Source organism: Babylonia areolata, chromosome 15 (genome assembly GCF_041734735.1).
Source record: "Babylonia areolata isolate BAREFJ2019XMU chromosome 15, ASM4173473v1, whole genome shotgun sequence".
Classification (NCBI taxonomy): Eukaryota; Metazoa; Mollusca; class Gastropoda; order Neogastropoda; family Buccinidae; genus Babylonia; species Babylonia areolata.
Genome location: NC_134890.1, coordinates 30,503,983 through 30,517,969, shown reverse-complemented (window position 1 = coordinate 30,517,969; position 13,987 = coordinate 30,503,983). Strand labels below are relative to the sequence as shown.

General features: G+C 42.3%; 1 long non-coding RNA gene across 1 annotated transcript in view; it reads left to right on the top strand.

The window, feature by feature from the left end:
- The window catches only part of LOC143290255 (uncharacterized), a 16,321-nt gene extending 10,906 nt beyond the window's left edge, over positions 1 to 5,415 (top strand). Inside the window, exon 3 of the long non-coding RNA XR_013056358.1 lies at positions 4,623 to 5,415. This is a non-coding gene — a long non-coding RNA (uncharacterized LOC143290255). The remainder of the gene's footprint in view (positions 1 to 4,622) is intronic.
- Positions 5,416 to 13,987: the final 8,572 nt, after the last annotated feature.

The following is a 13,987-nucleotide window of genomic DNA, read 5'->3' as shown; positions in this document are numbered from 1 at the left end:
CCTAATTCGTAGTAGCAGTTTTGTCTGGCGCCGACGCATAGTTAAGTATAATCAGACAAACATTCGAGCAATGTTTGGTGGTAAAAACAAATAAACAAATGAAATAAGCCCCCAAAAAGCTATTTTAAAAAAAGAAGAGAAATTCTTATGATCCACAAATTACCAACAGTCATTATACAAACGCACCATTCGCTTTTCGAAAACTGAAAGAAGCTATCTCTTCTCTTGGAACCCCCACGCCCCCCCCCCCCCCCCCCCCCCCCCCCCCCCCCCCCAAAGATAGGATTTATAGCTACTCCAACTCCAAATCACGTGGCGTGGATCAGTAATAGCACAAAGATCAACATCTTGACTTGAGATTTTTCACAGTCTTTGTCAACCAATGTTGGCAAGATACAGTGAGCAGGAGATACCTGCAAATTGTGAACAGAGGCTATATCAAGGAGAGGTGAACTCTACACTCACCGAAATGATCTCCCCACTCCACACACCGAATGCAGCCCATGTATGTTGCATTTTGTACGGCTTGGCATCAATGCTGGCGGAGGATCCGCCGGTTCCATCATTTGAATGTTTCTGCACTTTTTTTTTTAAAGCTAAATGCACGGTATATTTCGTGTCTTTTGCAATGCAGGCATGAAGTATAACATAATTAACAATCATTTGACCTTTGCCATCCACCCTGAGTAGGTATATTGTGGTGCAAATTGCCTGAAAAACCCTTACAGGGTTAGCCTGATAACGACATCACACGCTTTCCTGCAATTGCAATTTTGGCGGCTGTACAGGAAAGCGTGCAAGTCGTTATCGGGTTAGTAAGGGGTTATGACGCTGGTTTTTCAGGCAATTTACACCACAATTTACATTTTCGGAGTGGATGACATAGGTCAAATCATTGTTATTTCTGTTATACTTCATGCCTGCATTGCAACATACGCGAAATACACCGTGCATTTAGCTCCAGGAATTTAGGTTGCTAAAATTGACTTTAAGTTTTGATTAAACTGTAGGCGACATCTGGTACCATTTCGAAATGTGTACATCAACAAGTATAAAACGAATACTTCAAGAAGGAGACGATACAAGTATGGCTTCGTTGCACCCTTGGCAGACATGATTTTCTCTGGAACCAAATCGTTTCAGCGACAACTGTAACGGAACTAATACGATGCCCATTTTCTTCCACATGGCGGGATTTATTCACTGCATAAAAATGTAACAGTTTTAGGGCAGTCATTAAAGATGTCTCCTGTGTGTTTTAGAAGAAGGGAAAAAATCGTTCACAGATAATGAGAGATTTAACAGCGTTGATTCACTTTGGTAATTTTCCGCTCAATCTGTTTGCCTCTTTCTGTCCGCTTCGTAATCTCTCTCTCTCTCTCTCTCTCTCTCTCTCTCTCTCTTAAACTCTATCGGTCTTTCTCTGTCACACACACACACACACGGAGAGAGAGAGAGAGAGAGAGAGAGAGAGAGAGAGAGAGAGAGAGAGAGAGAGCAAATCTAATTATTGTGATAATTTGAACAAATGAAACGTATCTTTTAAGTGCTGTAGGTCGGATGCTTTCATCATTGTCTGCCCGATGTCGTAGAATTTGCTCCAAGGAACTTGCGGGCAGCATGACTCCTTGTGACATCTGACGCCACGCGTCTTACTCAGGAACAGAAACTGAAGTCGTACCTTCTCTCGGGGAAGAACCCTTGAACTTTCAGATACTGTCACTAAGGGGCGTCAATATTCATGATCTGAAACGCCCCCATCCCCGCTCTGAACCTCCCCCCCCCCCCCCGCCCCCTTAACCCCACCTCCCCCCGCCCCCATCACACACACACCCAGCCTCCACTACCCCCACCTTCCTCACCAAACATGCATTTTTCTACGAACATCTTTGCTGAAGCATTTCAAAATGACAGAACTAGAAGAAGAAATGACAGAATCGAGTTACTGTTGTTGTTTTAGCCTGACAGACAGATAGACTCATACATAGATAGATGGACAACGTTACATTGATGGACAGACAGCATATTTAACTCACTCAGTACGGCCAGTCCTCTCCTCTACACAGACCCCTCGGATGTCCAGTGGGTGTCTGAATGACCCAACCTTTAGCTTCCGTCGTCAGAATTGTGGTATTCTTTGTCAACATTCACCTCTTCAGTATAAGAGCCTTCCGCTTGCAATATTTTGATGGTGGTAGTTGGGGTGAAACGCTGTTAACGTCGTCTCTTTCGCCGTTCGTAAGGACAGGGTTAACTGGAGATTTGACCTGAAGGTAGAATGAGGAACGTGGCAGGATGGTTCAGATGCTTATCAACCAATACAGTGTCCGTGAGGGTCTGGGTTTCATTCCCGGTTTTTTCCCTTTCTCCCCAAGTGTGACTGGAAAATCAAACTGAGCGTCTAGTCATTCGGGTGTGATGTCTAGTCATTCGGGTGTGATGTCTAGTCATTCAGGTGTGACGTCTAGTCGTTCGGGTGAAATGTCTAGTCATTCGGGTGTGATGTCTAGTCATTCTGGTGTGACGTCTAGTCGTTCGGGTGAGATGTCTAGTCATTCGGGTGTGACGTCTAGTCATTCGGGTGTGATGTCTAGTCATTCGGGTGTGACGCTAAACCGAGGTCCCGTGTGCAGCACGCACATGGCGCACTGAAAAAAAACAAAAACAACAACAACCATGGCAACCAAAATGCTATCATCTGGCAAAATCGAGCATAAGAAATCCATTCTGATAGGTGCACAAATATATATACATGTTCTCAAGGCCTTACGGCGGGTCATGCTGCAGTCAGTCATCTGCATAGCATGTGTGGTGTAGCGTATATGGATTTGTCCGAGCGCAGTGACGCCTTATGAAAGTGAAACTGAAACTGAAAACTGACCAGACCAGAAGAGCATATCAAATATCATAATGGTCGTGCCAAGAACAAGCCCTAAGGTGATATAACAACGCTGCTTACGGCGTTAAATCACCGCCAGATGGACAACTCGACTTCAGAATCTCCACACCTCCCTTAAAAATAAATAAATAAATATAAATGAATTTTTAAAAACACGAAAATTTAATCTAAAAAAAAGATGACTATTTCAACTCGCCTGTGAGTCAGTGAACTATAGACGAAAGAGAACAGGGAGAGGGAGAGTGGGAACGCCACTGAAGTCATTCGAAAACTTAAAAACTTAAATTCACGTGATAAGCGAATGCTTGTTCATGCAAAAGAAGCCATGTGATTCAAACTTGATCAGAGAGAGGCACAGAGAGAGACAGACAGAGAGAGAGAGAGAGAGAGAGAGAGTTAAACTGATAGATTTCTCTTATTTTTAGAAGCGGGTAATAATGGAAGCGTGATTGTCGCTGGTGATTCACATTTCTACGACTTCTAATCCATCATCCAGATTTGGTCAGAAAAAGCCCAATAAACAAAAAGGCTGAGCGTGTGGGGGTAGTTCGATTTGTTTCCATTCTTAACTCGGTTTTGTTTCCATTTCCAATTCAATTTTGTTTCCATTTCCAAACCCGATTTTTGTTTACCACGTTCACACTAGATTTACAAATGTATTACAACATGCAAGGTTTGTATGGAAGGTGGAAGAAGGTGGCAGAATGGTTAAGACGCTCAGCTGCCAATACAGAGAGTCCGTGAGGGTGTGGGTTCGAATCCCGCTCTCGCCCTTTCTCCTAAGTTTGACTGGAAAATCAAACTGAGCGTCTAGTCTTTCGGATGAGACGATAAACCGAGGTCCCGTGTGCAGCACGCACTTGGCGCACTGAAAAAGAACCCATGGCAACGAGAGTGTTGTCCTCTGGCGAAATTACGTAAAATGAAATCCACTTTCATAGGTACACAAATATGTAAGCATGCACTCAAGGCCTGACTAAGCGCGTTGGGTTACGCTGCTGGTCAGGCATCTGCTCAACAGATGTGGTGTAGCGTGTATGGATTTGTCCGAACGCAGTGACGCCTCCTTGAGAAAGTGAAGTGAAGTGAAGTGTGGAACACTTCTGTGCTGCAACACAAGAGCGCGCGCGCATGTACACACACACACACACACACACACACACACACACACAGAGAGAGAGAGAGAGAGAGAGGAGGAGGACAGAGACAGAAGCAGAGACGCAGAAATACCGACAAAGAGACAGACAAACAGAAGCATAGAAACAAGACCGTACCAGTATCAGTATCAGTATCAGTAGCTCAAGGAGGCGTCACTGCGTTCGGTCAAATCCATATACGCTACACCACATCTGCCAAGCAGATGCCTGACCAGCAGCGTAACCCAACGCACTTAGTAATTTACGGCCTTGAGGGGGGAAAAAGAATAAATAAATAAATAATATTTTTTAAAAATTAATAATAATGAATAAAGAAAGAAATAAAATAAAAATGAAAATAGATAATAATAATAATAAAAATAAATAAAGTAAGAATAACCCCAAAAATGATTCAAATAATAATAATATTTTTAATTAATAATTTAAAAAAATTAATAATAATAATATAGTAATAAATGATAATAATAATAATAATAATAATAAATATGACAAGACAAGCAGCGAGATCCTTTATGAAGAAAAAGAAGAAAAAACAACCGATAACTGACATACCCATTCTGTTTCAGGTTTCCAGCAGTCCTCTCAAGCATGCAACAGGAGCGCCACGTCAGTCCTTTGTGTGCACATAACATCAGTGACGTGCGACTGACGTCATCATGTGAGGACAAACAATGACTGTATAATTCAAACGTAGGATATCATTGTGACCAAGAACCTGAAGGTAGTGCTATGCATGCAGACCTACAAGGAATAAAGATTTTTTTTAAATATATGTCCACGTGTGTGAGAAGTGGGTGTTGAAATATACAGAGGCAAGATGGTAACTTTTGTTCAGACAGTAAGCTTTTCAAACTGATAACCATAGTTGTTGTGGCCAGTTTCAACTTCTTCTCCTTCTTCTTCTTCTTCTTCATTCGATACTGCTTGTTACTTAAACTAGTCTCTGGTGGATATTAACCCCCAAAGGAATATACACAGGGGTAAAGAACCAATCAATCGGTTAACAAAGCAAAGGAGGAAACGAACAAAGAACATGACAACAAAGCACAAAGCTGAACAGCAGAAGAAGTATGACACAGCTTTCATTCAACAAAGAGAGGTCTATTCGCCCATGGTGCACTTTATTGCTGGGCAGCAGAGTACAGTTTGTTTAATACAAGTTACACGACAATGGAGTGATAGTAGTTTTATGTTCGTTACTCTGACGGGCGCAACAGTTTCAGTTTCAGTTTCAGTAGCTCAAGGAGGCGTCACTGCGTTCGGACAAACCATATACGCTACACCACATCTGCCAAGCAGATGCCTGACCAGCAGCGTAACCCAACGCGCTTAGTCAGGCCTTGAGAAAAAAAAACCAAAAAAAAACAACCGGGGGAATAAATAATAGATAAGCTTACATAAATAAATAAATAAATAAATAACTAAATGAATAATAATTATAATATAGAAAAAGGTGGTAGTAATAATAATAGTAATACTAATAAAATGATAATAATAAAAAAATAAATAAATAAATAAATAAATAAATAAGACAACAATGGTGATAAATAAGCGAATAAATGTAAAATATGAAGACACACATTCACACATACACCCACACATGCATAACAGAAATGCACCAAACATGCAGTTTCACAGATATGAAAGTACAGTCAAATACATATAAACGTACATGAGCTCCAACACACACACACACACACACACACACACACGGGCAACAGCCGAGTGGTTATATGCGTTGGACTTACAATCAGAGGATCGTGGGTTCGAATCACGCTGGCGGCGTATGGGTGGATATTTCTTCCCCCATCTCCTTGGTCAGCTCATGTGCAGACCTGCTTGTGCCTGAACCCCCGTCGTGCGTGCCCGTGCATGCGGGACAACAGATATGACAGGAGGATATCCCGTTCACCATGTTAGCATAAAGTCTGTTGTGGAAACAAGACCACACCCAGCAATGCACACCCCTGAAAACGAAGTATGACTGCCTACATGGTGGGGTAAAAAACGAAAGGAGGGGAGGGGGGGTGTCAAGGGAGGAGAATACCGTTCTTGATACAGATTTCAGCAATACGGCGATACAGTTCTGTAAGCTCAAAGAAAAGAGGAAAAGAAGAGGAAAAAGAAGAAGGAAAAGCAGATGATGCCGATGATGAAGAAGATGATGATGACGGGTGACCAACAAAGATGATATAAGCAATTCAGTAAATCACAGTGCTCTTGTTGTCTTTACCTTCAGTCACACTATTTAATGACTGGCGTGCAATTTGTGAAATTCTTTTATCTGCACAAACTGTGTGATATATTTTTTTTGTGAAGGAATGTGGCATGCAATGGAAAACACGGTGCAATGGATACAGTCTTTATTTTGTTGTGTACTATGCTGAGCAGCCAAGAAAATAAGAACAGTAAAATAAATTGTGTATTACAATAACGGAGAAATAAATTGGTATAAAGGAGCAGTGAAAATTCTACCGTGATTTTCTTGTGGGGTGCAGATTGAAATAAAGTAACTTAAGACACCTCTGTGTGTGTGTGTGTGTGTGTGTGTGTGTGTGTGTGTGTGTGTGTGTGTGTGTGTGTGTGTGTGTGTGTGTGTGTGTGTACATCCTGGTGTATACACAATGTGCATGCATGTTTGTCCATACTTGTGCGCGCTTATATATATATATATATCTGTGTATGAGTGCACGTGTATATGCGTGTGTGCGCATGAATGCGACATGGCTTTCTCAGTCATGAATTTGGCTCTCCAGATTTTGAACATGAAGAACAGAATGTTGGAAATTTCGCCAATACATGTACGCGTGTGTTCCTCTCTCTCTCTCTCTCTCTCTCTCTCTCTCTCTCTCTCTCTACACACACACACACACACACACACACACACACACACACACACGCACGCACGCACACACGCAAATACACACACACGCACGCTCACACACACATATACACACACACACGCACACAAGCATGCGTACGCGCGCGCGCACACACAGACACACACACAGAGAGAAACACACACACACACCCAATCACACACACACACACACACACACAAACACACACATACACACGTACACACACATACACACACACACGCACACATACACACACGCAAACACACACACACACACACACACACACACACACACAAACACACACACACACACAGTACATACATACACACACACACACACACACACAATCACACACACACACACACACACACGCACGCACGCACGCACACGCACACACACGCACACACATACACACACAACATACACACCACTCACGTAAGCAAGCAAGCTAATGTTGCAAGCAAGCAAGCGCACACACACACACACACACACACACACACACACACACACACACACACACACACACACACACACACACACACACACACACACACACCACAACACAACACACTCACTCACTCACTCACACACACACACACACACACACACACACACACACACACACACACACACACACACACACACACACACACACACCACTCACGTAAGCAAGCAAGCTAATGCTGCCAGCCCACATAGAGAAAGAGGGATGTTGTGTGGAGGTAAATTAACACACAAACCTCTCCTCCACTACATACCACACGTAACAAACACCTTCTGTTCTTAGAGCGCAAAGTCCCCAACTAGTATGTTTTCTAGGTATTCATCAATTCCAGTTTCTCAAGGAGGCATCACTGCATTTGGACAACTTTATATAGACAAATATATATTTGTATTTATATTTGTATTCCTTTTTATCACAACAGATTTCTCTGTGTGAAATTCGGGCTGCTCTCCCCAGGGAGAGTGCGTCGCTATACTACAGCACCACCCATTTTTTTGTAATTTTTCCTGCGCGCAGTTTTATTTGTTTTTCCTATCGAAGTGGATTTTTCTTCAGAATTTTGCCAGGAACAACCCTTTTGTTGCCGTGGGTTCTTTTACGTGCGCTAAGTGCATGTTGCACACGGGACCTCGTTTTATCGTCTCATCCGAATGACTAGCGCCCAGACCACCACTCAAGGTCTAGTGGAGGGGGGGAAAATATCGGCGGCTGAGCCGTGATTCGAACCAGTGCGTTCAGATTCTCTCGCTTCCTAGGCGGACGCGTTACCTCTAGGCCACACTCCACTATTATAGACGTTGCGCCACTTCTGCAAGATACCCGACAACAGTATATGCACCTCAACGCGCTTGTCAGGCATTGAGTGCATGCATTTGTATTCGTGTGCCTATCAGAGTGGATTTATTCTCCAGAGGACAACACATGTTGCCATGGGCTCTCTTTCAGTGCGCCAAGTACACACACGTGACCTCGGTTTTTCGTCTCATCCTAATGACCATACGCTCAGTTTAATTTTCCAGTCAAACCTGGGAGAAAGGGAGAGAGGGGGGTTCGAACCTAGACCATTACGGACCCTGTGTTGACAGGAAAGCATCTGAAGCATTCTGTCGCCTTCCTCATGATAATCTAATTCGTGGAGTGTTTCTGCAAATTAAATTGTACGTCTTATTAGAAGGGAGGGGCAGAGAGGAAATGTTTCCAGGTGTGTGGTTACATCTAACACATACTTGTCAGTGTGTTGAAGTTGGATTTGTTTTGTTGCAAATCATCATTTGCGCGTGTGTGTGTGTGCTTGCGTGGGTGTGCGTTTTTGCGCGTTTCGGAGACATCGTTGGACTGAAGTTGTGATTCAATGAGTATGTATTGTTATTGTATCCTCCACACCCCAAAAGGGGCAAAAGGATTAAATTTCTTTGAATCTTTGAATCTTTCTTTTCTACGGAAGGCATGACTTTTCAAATGAGGGCAAAGCAAAGATATTTTTTTGAAAAATCCTTCTTTTAAGTAGTAACATTACGTACATGTGCCCATCACAGGGAACACCAGTGAGAAGCGTGCATCTTACCTTTCTTCCATGCAGTTCAGGGTTGGTGCTTTTCTTACACTTCCAGCCTTGTATGCACCCACGTGTCTTCCACTGATGACAATCCATGTGTACAGAAATCTCCAGTGCCTGTCTTCTGTCCAGTAAGATTCGCTTACACACACACACACACACACACACACACACACACACACACACACGCACGCACACACACACACATTTCGTTGCTTGGACATAATTATATTCGCTAGCACAAATCCGCCAAGTCAACAGAGTTATCAAATCAGCAACTGTTTACAAGTACAGAAGCCTTGAAGTTGATTCTTTTTTTTTTATCTCCAAGAAACGAGACATGTTCTCTCTCTCTCTCTCTCTCTCTCTCTCTCTCTCGCGTTGGGTTACGCTGCTGGTCAGGCATCTGCTTGGCAGATGTGGTGTAGCGTATATGGTTTTGTCCGAACGCAGTGACGCCTCCTTGAGCTACTGAAACTGAACTGAAACTCTCTCTCTCAGTTCACGATCTGCCCGGGATGTGTGCACATTTTCCCCTTCTGCTGAAATGTCGACAGAAAAAACAACTCATGCCCACACATGCAGAAACACGAGTATTAATTTTGTGAGAGCACGTGCCAACACTCACGCACGCAGGCATCTATCCACCAATCAGCTTCCTTGATACATGCAAAAGCTGCAGCAAACCCCCCAAGCCTTCACAATACTGAAGCCTGTTTGGAGATCAGCCCCCCTCTGTGTGCACACAAAAATCAAGGTCATGAAGAGTAATACCCTGAGCGTCCATTACCCACCGAACGGTGACATGGGGTGCGGGGTCTTTAGTTAACTCACTCAGTACGGCCAGTCCTCTCCTCTACACAGACCCAACGGATGTCCAGTGGTGTCTGAATGACCCAACCTTTAGCTTCCGTCGTCAGAAATTGTGGTATCTTTGTCAACATTCACCTCTTCAGTATAAGTCTTAGCCTTCCGCATGCAATATTTTGATGATGGTAACTGGGGTGAAACGCTGTTAACGTCGTCTCTTTCGCCGTTCGTATGGAGAGAGTTAACGTGTCATCGCTTCAAGCACGAGACGGCGCAGACAGGACTGGATGAATTGCCCCCAAAGGTTTCATGTTAAACACGAAGAACACGCATTCCCATCGTGCTGTTGGCGATTAAGAAACTGAACTCAGTTCGTGAATTGGACAGTGTGTATTTCCATCATCACCTTCAGCCTGTCAGCCTGGCTCCATCAGTGTGTGTAAATGATAACTATGATAATAATAACGATCATTATAATGATGATAGCAGCAATAATGATAATAATACCGGTTGTCCATAGGAGGAATTTTTGTTTAATGTCCCGTCACACATATCGGTGATTGAAGACATTTTGTTGAAGTATTTATGAACACATCTGAGTATTATCGGTTAGAAGGGGTGGGAGATGTGAATGGAGGGTTGGGGGAAACTGGGCAAATGAGGGTAAAAATGTGAGTGAAATTTGGAAGAGCAAAAAAACACTCCAAATACAGTTACAGGAAATTACTTAAAGGACTTCGTAAAAGAAAAGTCGTTAAACTGACAAGCGAAACAACTGATAATGAATGTATAAAGTCAAAAACATCTGGTTGTCCGTCAAGAGCCGACGATGACAAGGTCTGTGCACTCAGCGATGACAGCACATGTGACTCCGCAGCCCAAAGCTGGAAGCACACAGGCGGCCACAGGTGTTGCAGCGATGATCTGACTTTTGGACTGAGGAGGACGAGGCCCTATGTCCCTGAGGAGGTGAATATATGAATGACAAACAAAACAACACAAAGAGATAATTTCACATCCTTGACCTTTTGACTCTGCAACCAAGTCAGGTCAAAATGATTGGCGGTTTTGATTTTACTAGTAGCACCTGTGTTCAAAATACGGTGTCACATCTGTCTGTGTGGATGAGAGGGTTGAAAGTGTGTGTGTGTGTGTGTGTGTGTGTGTGTGTGTGTGTGTGTGTGTGTGTGTTCATTCGTTCTTTAGTTTTACGTCTTTTCACTGTAAGTGATATTAGAAGAGGGTAGGAAAAAAATCGAGGGGGGGGGGGGGGAAGAAATTACTGTGTGCGCATGTGAGGAAGTGAAAGTGTGTGTGCGTGCGTGTGTGCGCGCGTGCGTGTGTGTGTGTGTGTTACATATAGAAATGATTGATTTAAATTTTGGTTAAAAAAAAGCATAACAATATAACATCTTTCTAATGGAAAAAACTAACAAATATAACAGCGAACCAACTGGACTTTTTAACAAGGATTTGAAAAAGTCATACATTAGCAATGGACTGCTGAAGATTGTCAACACTGAAGGTGATTTCAGTTCAGGGATGTGAGACTTTAACATATGGCAAGTTGGTATATGATCGGCTGTTGTGTGAGCACCACAGATGCAAGATACATTACCGACATACTTGGTCTTAAAACAATTCATTTTCCATGTGTAGATCAGAGAAATGATTTGCCTCTTATGAAAATCATTTTGGTAATGTTTTCCCATGAAACCATACATTTTCTGTATATTTCTATTTAACTCAGAGTTACCGATGTTTTTTTCTTCAAGCTGAAATTTTAACCATTGGACTTTTCTTCCATGGTGTATCATTCCTGCAGTGAAAGCGAAATATTCAAATCTGACTCCTTCATGGAACTTGTAGCTCTTTTTTTAGCCAAAATGTCAACTTTTTCATTATAGTAATGAGAAGGAATCCAACAAAAGGTTATGTAGAAGCCTCTTAGTAAGAGTTTGTGAATCAAATGGTTGATTTCAATAATGAGTTCATACCAAACCGTTTCTTTAAAAGTTTAATAGCGTGAAGAACTGATTTAGAATCAACACAAAATAGAATCTGAAATATACGGAAAGGATAGCATAAAATATAACGCCATTAGAATTGCTATGAGTTCAGCTGTGAAGATGGACTTTCTCTTCCAGATGAAATGGGTTTTTAAAGTTCAGGTTTGGAATAACGAAAGCAGCACCAGCTCTATTATTTACAACAGAGCCGACTGTAAATATCTTTAGACGTGTGTGTGTGTGTATGTGTGTGTGTGTGTGTGTGACGTGTGAGCCAGGGCTAATCTCTATCCTGTCTGTCTATTTGCATCACTCTATCTCTCTCTCTCTTTCTGTGTGTGTGTGTGTGTGTGTGACGTGTGAGCCAGGGCTAATCTCTATCCTGTCTATTTGCATCCCTCTCTCTCTCTCTCTCTCTCTCTCTCTCTCTCTCTTTCTGTGTGTGTGTGTGTGTGTGTGTGTGTGTGTGTGTGTGTGTGTGTGTGTGTGTGTTGGCATTCCAGTCTTTTCCTGTGTCTGTCTGTCAGTCTTGAACATGAAGCCTCCAGTAGTCTGGAATCCACAAAACCGTTTGCCCATCCATCCCCTCTCTCAACAAGACTTGACTGACAAGCAATTTGATTGGCTGACCTAAAAAGGAGAAGAGAGAAAAAACCCAAAAACTTCCTTCTGGAAATGATCCTGGTTTGATTCGGTTCGACATCGTTTGCTTTCACTGGTGATTTTGCTCTTGTTCTTCGTTTTGCCTTTTTGTGTGTGTTTTTGTGGCGGTGGTGGTGGTGGTGGTGGTGGTAGTTGTTGCTGTTGCTGGTGTTGTTTGTTGAAGGCCTGACCTGTGTGAAAGTCAGGCATCTTCTTCTTTTTTCTTCTTCTTCTTTTTTTTTTTTTTTTTTTTTTTTTTTTTTTTTTTTTTTTTTCAGATGTGTTGTAGGGTTGTTGTTTTTATTAGTCCGTACGTTGTGACCTATCGTTGAAACACCACACACACAGACACACACACACACACACACACACAGAGAGAGAGAGAGAGAGAGAGAGAGAGACGTAACGTTTTCACTTGTATGAAGATCGGGGTTTTCTTATTTTGTTTTGTGGGTGGTTTGGGTTTGTTTTTTGCTTTGTTTCGTTTTTACTTCCGGGCCCCAGACAGCCTAGTCACGACCCCTTGCAGTCGGCTACAGGGGCAATCACCGCGCGAGTTAATTGGAGGTGAAATTCTCATTGCAATTAACTCTCGACGTGCGCCTTCTCTCAGCTGTCGCCTTGAGCAAATTCAGTGACATCGCCTCAAAAAAGTCCTCAGGCTGACAGAGAAGCTGCGGCTCTTGCTCCTCGACAGTTTCCACTGTCACCCTCCTCGCCTGTCTCACGACGGGGCAAACACCACTGATTTAAAAAAAAAAAAATTTTTAAACAAAAAAAACAAGAGAGGCAAGGCCTTCAAGACTCACTTGTGATACACTAAAAAAATTTAAAAAATAAAAAATAAAAATCCAAGCTTTTTATGTACTGAGTATAATTTCAAAATGTAATGTTTAAGATGAGAAAGATCAGTTTAAAGCAAATTAACTCCCCTAGCATTCATTACAGAGTAATTTCCCTTTTTTACTATCTGCACCAAAACGTTTGCAAAATAAATAAAACTTCCATGCTTAGCAAAAGAAGTTCCTGTTTGAACAAAAAATGATAATAATGACTGCTCTAGTTGTTGGGTCAGAATATCAGATCAAAGTGCCAAGTTTAGAGAATACAAAATATATAAATATAACAGTAAATGCAGTTTTATATATAATTAGGCTTCATTCTTTTCTTTCTTTTTTGTGCCCATCCCAGAGGTGCAATATTGTTTTAAACAAGATGACTGGAAAGAACTGAATTTTTCCTATTTTTATGCCAAATTTGGTGTCAACTGACAAAGTAGTTGCAGAGAAAATGTCAGTGTTAAAGTTTAACACACACACACACACACACACACACACAGACAACCGAACACCGGGTTAAAACATAGACTCACTTTGTTTACACAAGTGAGTCAAAAAAGTGGATAGCACATGCCTTCTTTGAGCCCCTTTGCTAACTGAAGCCTGGGGAAGTGTTCAATCAACCATTTTACTACTCGTGTCAGTACAGCGCGAAGCGGTGCTTCATATATGTAGCCTAGCGCTCAGCTGGCGTCCAGTTAACTTCAGCT